This window comes from Lissotriton helveticus, chromosome 6 (assembly GCF_964261635.1).
Source record: "Lissotriton helveticus chromosome 6, aLisHel1.1, whole genome shotgun sequence".
NCBI lineage: Eukaryota > Metazoa > Chordata > Amphibia > Caudata > Salamandridae > Lissotriton > Lissotriton helveticus.
The window spans coordinates 995,330,269-995,343,235 of NC_136067.1; the positions used below are offsets into that span (position 1 = coordinate 995,330,269).

The window sequence follows — 12,967 nt, forward strand, 5'->3', positions numbered from 1 at the left end:
AAATTACGCACTAGACAAGAGCAATATGCTGCCTGCAAAAAAAATTAACATCTTCCTGGAAAAAGCAAATACTCATAGGGAATACAAAATTAAGTAAAGCATGTGAAATGTAAGCAGGATAAACATGGTTACTTTAACGCTTTTACACTCACTATTCAGAAATCAGTGAGTGCTTTTGCCTGAAAAGTTAAGGACATGACTACAGGGCACGGAATGGACCCATTTCAATGTCCACTGCTTATATCCTTACAGAATGTAAGCAGTATAGTAAAAAGACCAATTCCCTGTACACCGAGACACAGTACACATTTTGTTTTCCAATTCACATGTTGCAGTGCCTCCAGCACTGGTGCATAGTTCCGCGCCTGGGGGAAAACAACGCTATTGAAATAAAGACAAGTAAACAAAAGTAGAGCTTCACTGGCAAACTCGGTAGAGTGGGGCAAATGTGTTTGGGTATGAATAAAATCAATCTGCTCACTTTGCTATCACTCTGTTTGGCTTTTATTTAGTTATTTTTCATGTTTTGAACCTTTTATTCCCACAGCTACACATTGGAACATTGCTTTCATTGGGCTGGTACTGTCAAGTACCCTGTACTTTTTTATATTGAGAGAGAGTACGGCACTTCTCAGAAACAAACAGGTACTCTGTTACAGAGTACCTGCACTTCTATTTATCTATTTCAAGCACTGCTTTGGAATTGTAAAATATCACAAAAAGACGTCAATTACAATGTTTTTCTTTTATGGATCCATTTCACAAGGGAACAAATCAAGGAACGAAGAAAAGAGAGGGGGAGAACCGTTTCTGAAGTCAGGGTTTTCAGTAAGAGAGAAGCTGCTAGACAATGAGAGGGAAGAAAAGGGAGGAAGAAAGAAAGGGGGGAGGGCAGTTGAAGAGGCAGAGCAGACAGTCATTGTATTCTGTGCCCAAGAAGGAAGAGACAGTCCTTTGCCTTATCTGCGCGCCCCTCCCATCCTGGGGCTGGTTTGACATTATTTCCAGTCGAGCCTGCAAGCTGGAGAGAAGAGAAGCGACACTTTGCCTTTTTCGCTTCTCTTTCATAACTAATGTAAATAATCGAGGAAGCAGGCAGCTAATACGGCTGTAAAGTGCCGGTTTCATGGGGTGACGTATGGGCGCACAGCCAATAAAATGGCATCATTTGTTCATGCCTACCGGGAGAGTTTTTTTCGCGGGCAGTTTGGGAAATATCGCGCCGTTGCGCTTGCCGGCTGATTGTGATTTTTTCGTAAATCGCGAAATGCTGGAGGGTCTGTATAAGTGATTGTTTGAGTAGCTGTGTGGGTGAGTGCGTGGCTGTATTGTTGAGTGAGCTGGGTTGTTAGTGGCTGTATAGGTGGGTGAGTGGATGTGTGAGTGAGTGGGTATCTGAATGGCTGTGTGAGTGAGTGACTGGGTGTGTAAGTGTGCTGTATGAGTGAGTGGTTCTTTGAGTGGGAGTTTGGTTAAATGAGGTGGTGTTTGAGTGGCTGTATTGGAGAGTATGTATCTGTTTTTAAAAAAAATTATTTTTATTAATGCACACAAAAAAATTAAATACAAACAATAAAATACACTGGGTTGCGTCCTAGCAAACAATGAATGATGTCACCTCTCTTAAGTACAGAATTATATTACAAATCGTAATCTACGGTTTCAGGGATCATACGACAGAGCCGGGACATCCGGAGCGACAGGGGGAGCACAAATATCGCCTCTATACACGTTCTAGGCCCCCCAGATTTTCCCCCACTTCTTAGGCCTCCCCCTAGCCACATACACAGCCCGCTCTCTAAACATGCACCAGTCCAGGTCTTCCATCCATTTCCCTATGGTAGGCGGATGATTTTCCCCCCACAATTGAGCAATATTACGCTTGGCGATAGCACATGCTAGCGTGACCCACACCTTACCATGAGACGTAAGATCAGTTGGTTCCCAGACATTCAAAAGACATCGACGCGCTTCCAGCTCGAGGCCCACACCTCGCGCACTTTACTATGATTTGCGGACCAATACCCCCGGATGAGGGTACAGTCCCACAACATATGCATGAACGTTCCAGCCTCTCCACTCCCCATTCTGCACTCTCCACTCGCAGCCAAACCCATGCGCACCAAGCGGGGGCCGGTAACATAACAACGGTGGAGGATCTTCAACTGCACCAACCGGAGCCTCATTTGGATAGCAATGACACTTGGAGAAGCCACCGCCTCCCTCCAGTCCTCATAGTCGAGGACCAGCCCGTCCACAGTCCATTGAGTCCTGAGCGCCCCCAGGAGATCCCCCACGTGGTTAACTAGCTTTTTATAAATCAAGGAGATCGTTTTCGTTGGAAGATGACCATCCAACACCCGATCCTCCAATGGGGAAGCTTCCGGGGGCGTCACTCCCCGGGGAATAGCAGCCAGCAGCGCGTGCCTAATCTGCAAGTAGCGAAACCGCTCACTCCCCTGCAGTTGATATCTCGCCTGCAAAGTCTCAAGCGGGAGGATTCCATCCTTACCCCACATGTCACCGACCTGGGAAATCCCAATGAGGTCCCATTTGTCAAAACCTTTAGTCTTCCATGAACTACCCAGGCATTCAGCATTCCACAGTGGCGTAGGAGTATTAATCTGTTAATGGCTGTATGGGTGAGTTAGCGGATGTGTGAGTTCTTCTTTGGATGTGTGAATGGGTATGTAAGTGGTTGTGTGGGAGTGTGCGTAATTGGTTGTATGGGTGAGTGAGTGGCTGTGTTGAGAAGCTGTATGGCTGAGTAAGTGGGTGTGTGAGAGGCTGTTTTGGCGAATAAGTTGGTGTGTAGTAGCTGTATGGATGTGTGTTTGGCTGTGTGCGTGGCTGTATGGCTGAGTGACTAGTTTGAGTAGCTGTTTGGGTGTGTGTGCAGTTGTGTGAGTGGCTGTGTGATTGAGTGCGTGTGGGAGTGGCTCTGTGGATGAATAAGTGGATGTAGGAGTACTTGTGTGGGTTTGTGAATGGATATGTGACTGGTTGTATTGGTGTGAGAGTGGATGTACAAGAGATTGTATGGGGGTGGGAGCAGGTGTGTGAGTAGTTCTGTGGATGATGTAATCAGTGATGTAATCAGTGATGTTACTGACCATGTCATGAGTGATGTAATATGTGTGGTCATAAGCAGTGTATTGCGGGGGCATAAGTTAGCTTGGGTTACTGTAGCTGCTGAATTTCTGTGGCTTTTGTATGAGTGAAATCTGAACCTAACTGTGTCCCTATAACCTTTTTGTTTTTTCAGTGAATTTTTAATTTTTTCAAATTGTACTTCCTAAAAATAACATCCCTGTAACCTTTATTTTTTAAGTGAATTTCTATTGTATTTTAACTAGTAGTCATGTTTGCAGAGTGTGGAGAAAAGGGGTGGGCCTCCAACCAGCTCTCAGGAATCCTGCTGTGTCGGACATACTGGAGGTAACAGGAGGACTTTGTGGCCCCCAAGGACCCTCTGCATTCAAGAAGACTTCATAATTCCCCCCTCCCCACCCAAAGCCCCCCACCCCACCAAGGGCTAGGGGGGTCTGGGTATTTTTACCTCTGTACCTTTTTATTATTATTTATTTTGACATTTTTTCTGGGACTCACTCAAACCAAGTGCCAAAATAGCTGCTAACTCTTCCTGATTTGAAGTGTTAGCAGAGCTCAGCATGAGATTGGGAGGGGTCGCGGATCCACCACATCCTTCTTTATGCAATTTGAAATTTCTTTTAATAACTACACAGCTATTAAACGGATTTAGACCAGCTCACAAAAAGGCACTTTCCCGAACCAACATATACCATACTGCCAAATTTGGTGTAATTACGTTCAGTAGTTCGGGCTGTATCTGTGTTTAAATTTCCTATGGAAATGAACATAGGAAATACATGTTTTGGGACCACCGCCCCCTTTTTTTGTAAACCCCTGCTTGATGGAACACCCCGAAACTTTCAAAACAGCAGCTGAAGTGAGTGGCAAACTAGTTTTGAAACGTTTATGAGGATTCATTAAACAACGCCCAAATTATTGGCAAATGAAAAAACGCTTTTCCTATGGAAAATAGGACCTAACTATAACTATCTTCTGGCAAGCGCCAGTAGGTAATCAGTGGCAGTAGCCAGTTATAGTTTAATTTCTCAGATTTTTGCCTGCTAATTTCTTTTCCACTGTTTAATAAATCTTCTAAATCTATTCCTTTTTCTACGTTGGCGGATGATGTAAAGTTCTATGGCGATTCATTAAGTGGTTGCAAAGTAATAGGGGTTTCCAAAGTGCGTTTTTCCACCAATGCATTTTTCCAACAGACTTTGTACTAGGCCATAGCAGTAAAATTGCTGGACGGACTTTAATGAAAATTGGCGGTGTTCTAGATTGTGATGTGTAAATGATCTTTTTTGGTAATAGATGCAATTTAAAGTAGTTTTAAAGTTATAAGGCACTAAAACTTAGTGATAAATTGGGCAGCAGCATTTCGCAGTAATTTCATGGTATACCACGGTACTTGCTGATAAAGGTAGGTAAAGTAGTTTTATTACAAAATATATTTTTTTAAAGTCAACGGAATACCGAGAGACTACTTAGAAATTACAACAGAAAATGAGAGGGGGGAGGTAGAGGTTAAAGCTAGGTCCACCCTCCTAAATCAATACTGAACCTGAAACCCGAAGTGCCAGGTAAAGAACCTAGCCGAAGAACAAGGATAGTGTTTCCAATCAGTATGAGTCGGAAAAACCAATCAGGAAAGAAAAAAATGTCTTTCTTGAGTCCCCTTGTATTTCTAGATACAGGTTTATTTAATGTCTTGTGGAACTTATAAATGTTTAATAACTTTTTAGTTGTGGTTTTAGCCTTAGTGTAAATTTGATAACATGTTTAAGTTCGGCTTTACATAACCGCTTGTATGCTGTGGTGGTTTTTGATTTGTTTATGAATGTTTTATTTTGTCTTTTATGATTTTATCATCGAAATAAAGACATTAAAACCTGAAAACCTGAGTCCCCTCACTCACCAAGGATTCCCCATGGTGACATGCTTCATCATAGGGGCCATCTCGGCTCTCTACGAACGAAGGCGTGCTGCGACTTGCGATATTTACGTTGGAGCACTTTAATGGAAGACTATGTGTAGTGCAAAAGTGTAGTGGAGTGGGCTTAAGTAAGTTAAAAATACCTTGCTACTGGACGAAATATTTTATTGTTGCTCCTAGTTTGGTATGTCTAAAACCGGGGTAAGATACAAGAAGAACTAGCTATAATGGGTTAGGAATCCTTAGTATACATAAACATGTTTCAAGCATTCCCCATAGCTCTTCGTCAGGACAACACAGGGACCAGCCCTGTGTTTGCCACTCCTAATCTGCCTAAGTTTGGCAATCTAGAATGTAAAGAAAAACGCTGCAACTATAAAGCATGCGTCAATACATACATACGATCAAGACTTTGTCACGTAGTATCTGTGAGATAGAAAAAGCAAAACAAAGTTAGGGGAACAAGGCCCCCTCCGAGTGGGTGGGAATACAACATATATCAATGCGCTTCCACACTCAATAATGCTCCTCTATGGTGCGTGCTCAATTCCAGTACTGAGCGTGATTCTTTGCCTGTGTAGGACAAAAGAGGCATGCTGGAATGTATTGTGCCGCTAGTGAATAACCAAAGATTAAAAACAAATAAAAGACACACACCTTGTGACTTTAAAAACACACACATGAAACACATTTGCCGGTATGGCGATCACAATTACATACTTCTAAGGTAGCAATAATGTGCTCCATGGACTGAGGGGGTCGAGGGATCTCGTAATCCTAAATCTGGGGAATAAGGAAAAACGGGGAAGAATGCCTCATTAGTTTTCCTCCTGTTCCAAAGTGTACCGATAAGGTGTTGGTTGGGTCTGAAGTACACTCAGTCTAACAGCCTGTGGAAAGAAAAGACTTACTTAGCGTGAGAGCGCCTTGCGGAAAATACCTAGTTGGTTCCCCTCCAGACTGCATATTAGCGTTTCTGCGGACGGGACCAACTATATACTTCCTGTGTCCGGCCAGTCACTGTGGTTAGTGGCTAGACCGAGGTTGTTTTCAAAATGGCCGCCACTTTTGGCTCATTGTGTCGGCCATTTTGGGGGAATACGTGGGGAATTGTGGTGTACTCCTTCTGTAATTAGAGCACTGGAAACCACGAGTGAAAGTAAATGAAGGGTTAAAAATGGTTAGTGCCTCCTGATGGTGAACCATGAGGAATACTGAAAAAATCTGGAAGAAAGCTGTAATTAAAAACGAAGCTGATTAGTTCTAGTTGTTTTACATAAATTATAAAGTATATGGTTGCCAAATCTAAAGCGGTAGTATAGATGTTGTTCATTAAGCAAAACGTTGTGAAGGGATTGCTCTTAATGGTATTGTTTATGGTGAATATGGAACCCCACCACCTAGTGGTAACCTGGTATTAATGTGTTGTCCACAAGAGGGGTGATTCAGAAAAAATCAGTTTGGAGAACATGTTAAGGATCTAGTATAGTGTGGTGTCCTTTGGAAAAACTGTCCACAAGGGATATCATCATGCAGGCCCTGGTTGTCTGAAAGTAATTTGAACACCCAGCGTTGTTCTTTTTCAAGTAATTTTCTCTCTATGTTCTCCCGGCACTTGATGTGTTCAGGTACTACCCACCTCATATTATTGGGGGTGTGTTGTTTTTCTAGGAAATGGGTGGTCATTCTCGTGGTCGCTCGTTTACACCTTATGTTGCTACGGGGTTCCACTATACTGGTGCTGACTTTTCTGGCTGTCATCCCCACATAGTGGAGATTGCATGTGCAGGTGATCAAATACACAACACCTGCTGTTTTGCAGTTGGTAAAACTACGTAATTCCCACGTCATGTTGTTGAAGTTCACTTCTTTAGTGGGGGTAGTTATGTGACAAACACTACAGTTACTGCAAGGGTAGTGTCCTTGCGTGAGTGGATGTAGCCGACGTAGAGCCCCTTCCGTTTCAGGTGTGCTCGTAGGACGTGTGTGTTCCAGATAGGTTCTTAGGTTTTTTCCCTTTCTATGGTTGAACATAGGTCGTGGTATGTCCAGGCCCCCACTGTTCTGGGTCCACTAGTGTTTTTTGACTATCTTAGTCACCTTGTCTGATGCAATGTTTATTGTGGTGATGCAGATAGGTCTCTTGTTTTGTGTATTTGTCTCCTTTGGGTTGTATTCCGAAAGTGCTTCTCTATGGTTGTTAGAGGCTCTCTTCTTCGCTTTTGACACCAGATGTTTTGGGTATTTTCGCCACATCAATTTCTTTGTCAGAACTTTAGCTTGGATGTTGTAGTCTTCCTTGTCAGTACAATTCCTTCTCAGGCGTAAGAATTGTCCGAACGGTAGGTTGTCTTTCAGTTGTCTCGAGTGGAAGTTATCGTAGAGAAGACGGCAGTTCCTTACCGTAGGTTTCAAGTGGGTGGTAGTTGCTAGAGTACCATTCCGCTCAAAAATGTTCAGATCCAGAAAGACTAGGTGTGATCGACTCATTGCGAAAGTGAACTTGAGGTAAGGATCTTGTAAGTTCAGCCAATTTACAAAATTACTGTCTTCAGATTCATTACCTTCCCAAATGAGTAGCACATCGTCTATGTACCTTTTCCATAGTTGGACATGTTTTATGTGCAGGTTGCTCTAGTTCAGTATCTTATGTTTTTCGAGGTGGTGCACGTAGAGCCCTGCTAAGCTCGCCATACTGGTACCATGCTGTTGGCGATATAGAGTTTCCTCAAACCTGAATACGTTTTCTGTCAGTACGCAGCATTCCAGGACTACATGTCTAGGTGTATGGTAGATCCATTCGTCTTCAAAAAGTACTTCCTCAGGATTTCCAGTGTCTCCCTATGTGGCAGGCTTGTGTACAGGCTTTCCCCATCCTAGCCTATTAGGATGCTTGACATGGGGTTGAATTGGAGGTCTTGTAATAAGCACAGAACCGCTTTGGTATCCTGTAAGTAACTATCGGTACTTTGGATGATGGGGCGTAAGAATGCGTCCGCAAACTTAGAGAGGGGTTCGAGGATTGGACCTATTCCTGACACTATCGGTCTCCCAGGGGGGTTATCCAATGAGTTATGAATTTTTGGGATAGTGTAGAAATAAGGGATTGTGGGGTTATTGTTTTCCAAGAATTTTGCTTCTTTCTTAGTTATCCAGTCGTTTGCCATTGATTCTTCAACTAGGCTGGCGATCTCAATGCGAAGGCGTTCCGTCGGGTCTTCCCTTATTATGGCGTAATTTCATTCGTCCGCTAGTAGTCGTAGATATTCTTCCTGATACGCTGTCGTGTTGAGTAACACAGTGGCTCCACCTTTGTCTGCTGGTTTGATGGTTATCATCCTGTCATTTGACAGTAGGTGTATTGCCTCTTGTTCCTTTTTACTGATATTATGAAAGACTTTGATAGTCTTGGGGTCAATCTGTGCCACTTCCTTCATTACCGGCTTCTCAAAAGCGAGAAGTTTCACTGGGAGACTCGCTGCCGGTGGTGTAAAGTTGGATTTGTTCTGTAGTCCTGTGTCATTCCTTGTGCCAGTGGTTGGTGGTTTTATCTTTAAAGAAAACTTCAAGTTTCACTTTGCGGATGAACTCCTTGAGCTCACAACATAGTTTGAATTTATCCATCGTGGCTATCTGTACAAAACCAAGTCCCTTTTCCAGGACCTTTTGTTGGATAAGTGTCAGTGTGGCATCTGACAGATTCACCACTAGACTGGTGGGTTGCTCGTTGATGGGATGTTCGGCGGGCCCATGCTCCGTGTATGGCTCCGCGATGATTCCAGGGGTATTGTGCCCATTGGACTTGTTGTCCTCTTCTGCTTTTTCCTCTTTAGGATCCCTTGCCCCGTCCTAAAAAAGACTGGTTCTGTTGTTCCTGTGGTTGTTCCCAGTGATGGAATGTTTGTTGGGGGTAAAGTTGTTGGTGAAAAGGTGGTGGCCCATAGAAGAATGGTGGTGGTGCTCCATATGCTGAAGGCCCTAGGTATTGGGACCAGCCAAAGTTTTGTCCTCTCTGATTACTCATGCGTCCTCCCCGAGATCTTCTGTTCCTTTTGGGATTATTGCGGTTGTAGCTGGAGGCTCAGTTGTCTGAGCCTGTGTCCGATCCATCGCTGTCAGTGTTATATCCTGGGTTTCTTCCTGTTGGCATGTACTCGTCCCTAGTGTAGGGGTATACTTTTTCATGTGTAAAGTTTTTTTGATCCTTTTTCAATTTTAGGTACTTAGTGTCCTTAAGACTGATTTCAAAATCCGTCATTGTTTTGTTCAATTCGCCAAGTCATTTTTTTTTTAACTCTGTAGTGCTTTGATACGTTTTCAAGTGGATTTACAGTGTGTGTATCTCCTCCTTCATTTCATCTTAGAGGTGTGCCGCAGTTTTTATAATTTTCTGAAAAAACAAGTGCTGGCCATACAGGGAGTTTTTGGGTCTCCTGCTTTTAGAGTGACAAATAAAGTTTTACTTCCAAATTTGTCTGGTATTATTTATTTTATACCCTTCTATTTTTTGTTTTCAAAATTCAAAAGATTCATTATACAAAAAAGACATAACCAAATACATTTATCATACAATTTGTTCAAAAGCATATAAGACACATTACATATGACAAACAAAACATATATCTAAATTTCATATATACATTGTGCATCACAATCATTAATCATTATTGCACTGATTTTCTTCGAAAAGAAAAGTTCTTTATACTCAATAATAAGGAAAAATCAAATGGAGAAGAAAACAATCTATGTACAAAACAATACAAGTTAGACTGAGAGAATTAATCGCAACATCAGTCCAAAACGAGGCTGATTATTTACAGCAGTTGTAAGATGTTTTATCTCCAATAGGCCGACGCGTTTCGAACTCGCTATTTAACTTTGCGTGTTCTCGTCAGGGCGTGATAACTCTATCCTGTTTGGGTTAGGCAAAATGAAAAAGGAGATGCCATCAGTTTTCACTAAATCACAAATAACCTCAGCTCCAAAAACCGAAAGCTCAAGTTCATGACTGCATACCTTATATTTAACGTCACTGGTGGATGGGGTTCAGTATGGGGTTCAGTATATACTATAAAACCATCGTTGTATCTGAAGGGGGAATTAAGATAGAATCAGAATCAGTTATGTATTCCAAATGCGGAGCCAGATGCCCTGTGCCAAATGCCCGGGATGCTCGCTCTTACCTTCGAGCAGTCCCGTCTTTTATTCAAAATTGAATTAGCTGTTCTTCCTCTATGCATAGGGGGCCCTCTTGGTTGCGCTGTTACCTGCCAAAGGGGGGGGGAAATGGTCACTAACCCATATATAATCCCATGTCACTATTATAGTACTCCAAAATTGTAGAAAATACCTTTAGCTTTAAAGTTTACTGCGTTGTCTACGTCCGATTACTCTGGGTATTGTTTGCGTTTGTGACAACAAAAGCCTCCCGACGCAGCGTCCGGGTCCGCTCACATTTAGTTCTCTGCCAAAACAAAAAACGAGCGTGCAGTTAGCAAGCCGCTTTTTGGCACTGTTTCCAAAACGTGCACACTATTTCACGTGCGAGGAGCACCTACCTGGAACACTCTGTTCAATCCGCCTCCATCTCTCAGAATGGCAATCCGTCAGCGCGCCATGTTTACGAGAGGAGTGACTATTTAATTTGTCACATGGTTCACGGATTTCTGGGACATGTAGTCCACTTGCACTTTTTAGGACGTGCGTGAGGCTGCTATAAATAAAACTCAAGGGGTTCTGTTGTATCATTACCCAGGGTGCAAAGTTCAAAACGATAAGGTTCTGAAATATGTCACAAGATTTCACAGGGCTGGGACATATACTTAGTTCATAGTTGGGAGCACGCATTGGGATATAATTTTGGATTTAGATATGTGTAAATCAGGGTTTTTAAAGCCTGGAGATTTCCGACATGGAATTCAATCCAGTTTGAAAACTATTGAATCGTAGGATTAAGTAAGCTTCTTTTCTGAGAAGAACATCATCCACATCCTGGACTGTTTTCATATGCCCTATTGTATATAGGACCGTCCATTTGAAATCTGTCTCTGAATGACCCTGTTCAATAAAATGTTGAACCATCGGTGCCGATACCACTTTGGTTTTGATCCGTGATCGGTGTTGTGTGATGCGAGTGTTAATCTGTTGGTTCGTTTTCCCTATGTAGAGCTTGTCGCAACTACACGTAATTGCGTAGACCACATTCCTGGTCTTACAATTACTGAAACTTTCATTTCTCCATCGGGTCCCCCGGTGCATGAATTCACTGCCCTCGATTGTTGATTCACACGAGACGCAGTTACCACACCTGTGATGGCCCACTACCCGTTTCATGCCCCATACTGAGAGCAGATCATGTTTTGGTTTTTCTATTCTTACATCTGCCCGTACCATATGTTGCCCAATACTTCTGTTCTTTTTAAAGGCAAAAATGGGTTTTGGAAATGGACATTCTAAGTCTTCCAACAAATGCCAATTTTTAAGTATGGTTTGTCGTACTTGGTGAGCATGGGGACCGAACGTAGTTATGCAGACAAGTTTGTCTGAATCCTGTTTAATTTTGCGTTCAAAGAGACACTCCCTTGGTGTAAATCGTGCCCTCTTGCGTGCATGTTTCAGTAATTTGGCGGGGTAACCCCTGTTGGTCATCTCATCGCAAAATTTCTGTGCATGTCGGTCATAATCGGTTATCTCGGTGCAGTTTCTTCGAATGCGAAGAAGCTGCCCGTAGGGAAGATTGGTTCGCAGATTTCTGGGATGGGCACTCCGATGATGAAGGATGGTGTTTCTATCTGTCTTCTTTTTGAAGAGAGAAGATTTTAAAACACCATCGTTACAGCTTATTTCAACATCCAGAAATGTCATTTTCAAATTACTGTGTTCCATCGAGAACTTAATGTCCGGATGTTTATGGTTTAACCATTGGTGAAATTCAAGCAGGTCAGTGTGGCTCCCCTGCCACAGGAGCCACACGTCATCGATGTACCTAAGCCACTGCTTTATATGTTTTTTGAAAGGGTTGTTATTCTCCATGAACTTGTTTTCATATTCCGCCATAAACAGTATGGCCATCTCCGGCGCATAGGGACATCCCAAGGCCGTACCCTTGATTTGGGCGAAAAACTCATCATTGAAGCGGAAATAGTTCTTCTTCAGTTTTTATAATTGGCACTAGCCAATCCCTGGTACAGTGCCAGGAGATTAGCGACCAATCCTTTTTGAAGTTTTTATCCTGTTAAAAAAGGAAAGGTTCATTCTGCACAATCAACCCTTGTGGGGCGATATTGGCTCTCAAATATTCAGTCATCATAATACCATGGACTAATGTTTTGATTTGGTTTCGTTTCAATTCCGTCAAATCATCCCAACATTGGCTTGCTTTATTTGTGTCTCTGTTGGGTGTCACTGCCAGTGGTAGCATGGACGCAATAATTCTATCCACCTCTTCTTCCGAGTAGGTGAGACCAGTTATTTCAGTCATGTTGCAAGGGTATTTTTTGGTTGTGTGTGCGTGTGCGGTGTATCATGTCACGGTGATGGTGGAATGGGGATCCTCCCACAGCTGTGCGCTATATATAATCACAACAGAAAATGAGGGGGGGGGGAAAGGTTAAAGCTAGGTTCATCCTCCTCAATCAATACTGAACCTGAAACCCGAAGTGTCGGGTAAAGAACCTAGCCGAAGAACAAGGATAGTGTTTCCAATCACTATGAGTCGGAAAAAGCAATCAGGAAAGAAATATTTCTTTCTTGAGTCACCTCACTCACCAGGGTTTCCCCCATGGTGACATGCTTCATCATAGGGGCCATCTCCGCTCTCTACGAACTGAGGCGTACTGCGACTAGCGATATTTGCCTAGGAGCACTTTAGTGGAAGACTGTGTAGTGCAAAAGTGTAGTGAGTCGGCCAAAGTAAGTTAAAAATACCTTGCTAGTGGG

The 12,967-nt window shown here is 42.9% G+C and overlaps 1 protein-coding gene across 8 annotated transcripts in view; it reads left to right on the forward strand.

Annotated features, from left to right (window-relative positions):
* Positions 1-12,967, forward strand: part of PDE10A (phosphodiesterase 10A) — a 1,305,213-nt gene that overhangs the window by 445,285 nt on the left and 846,961 nt on the right. The gene's annotated exons all lie outside the window — the stretch shown is intronic.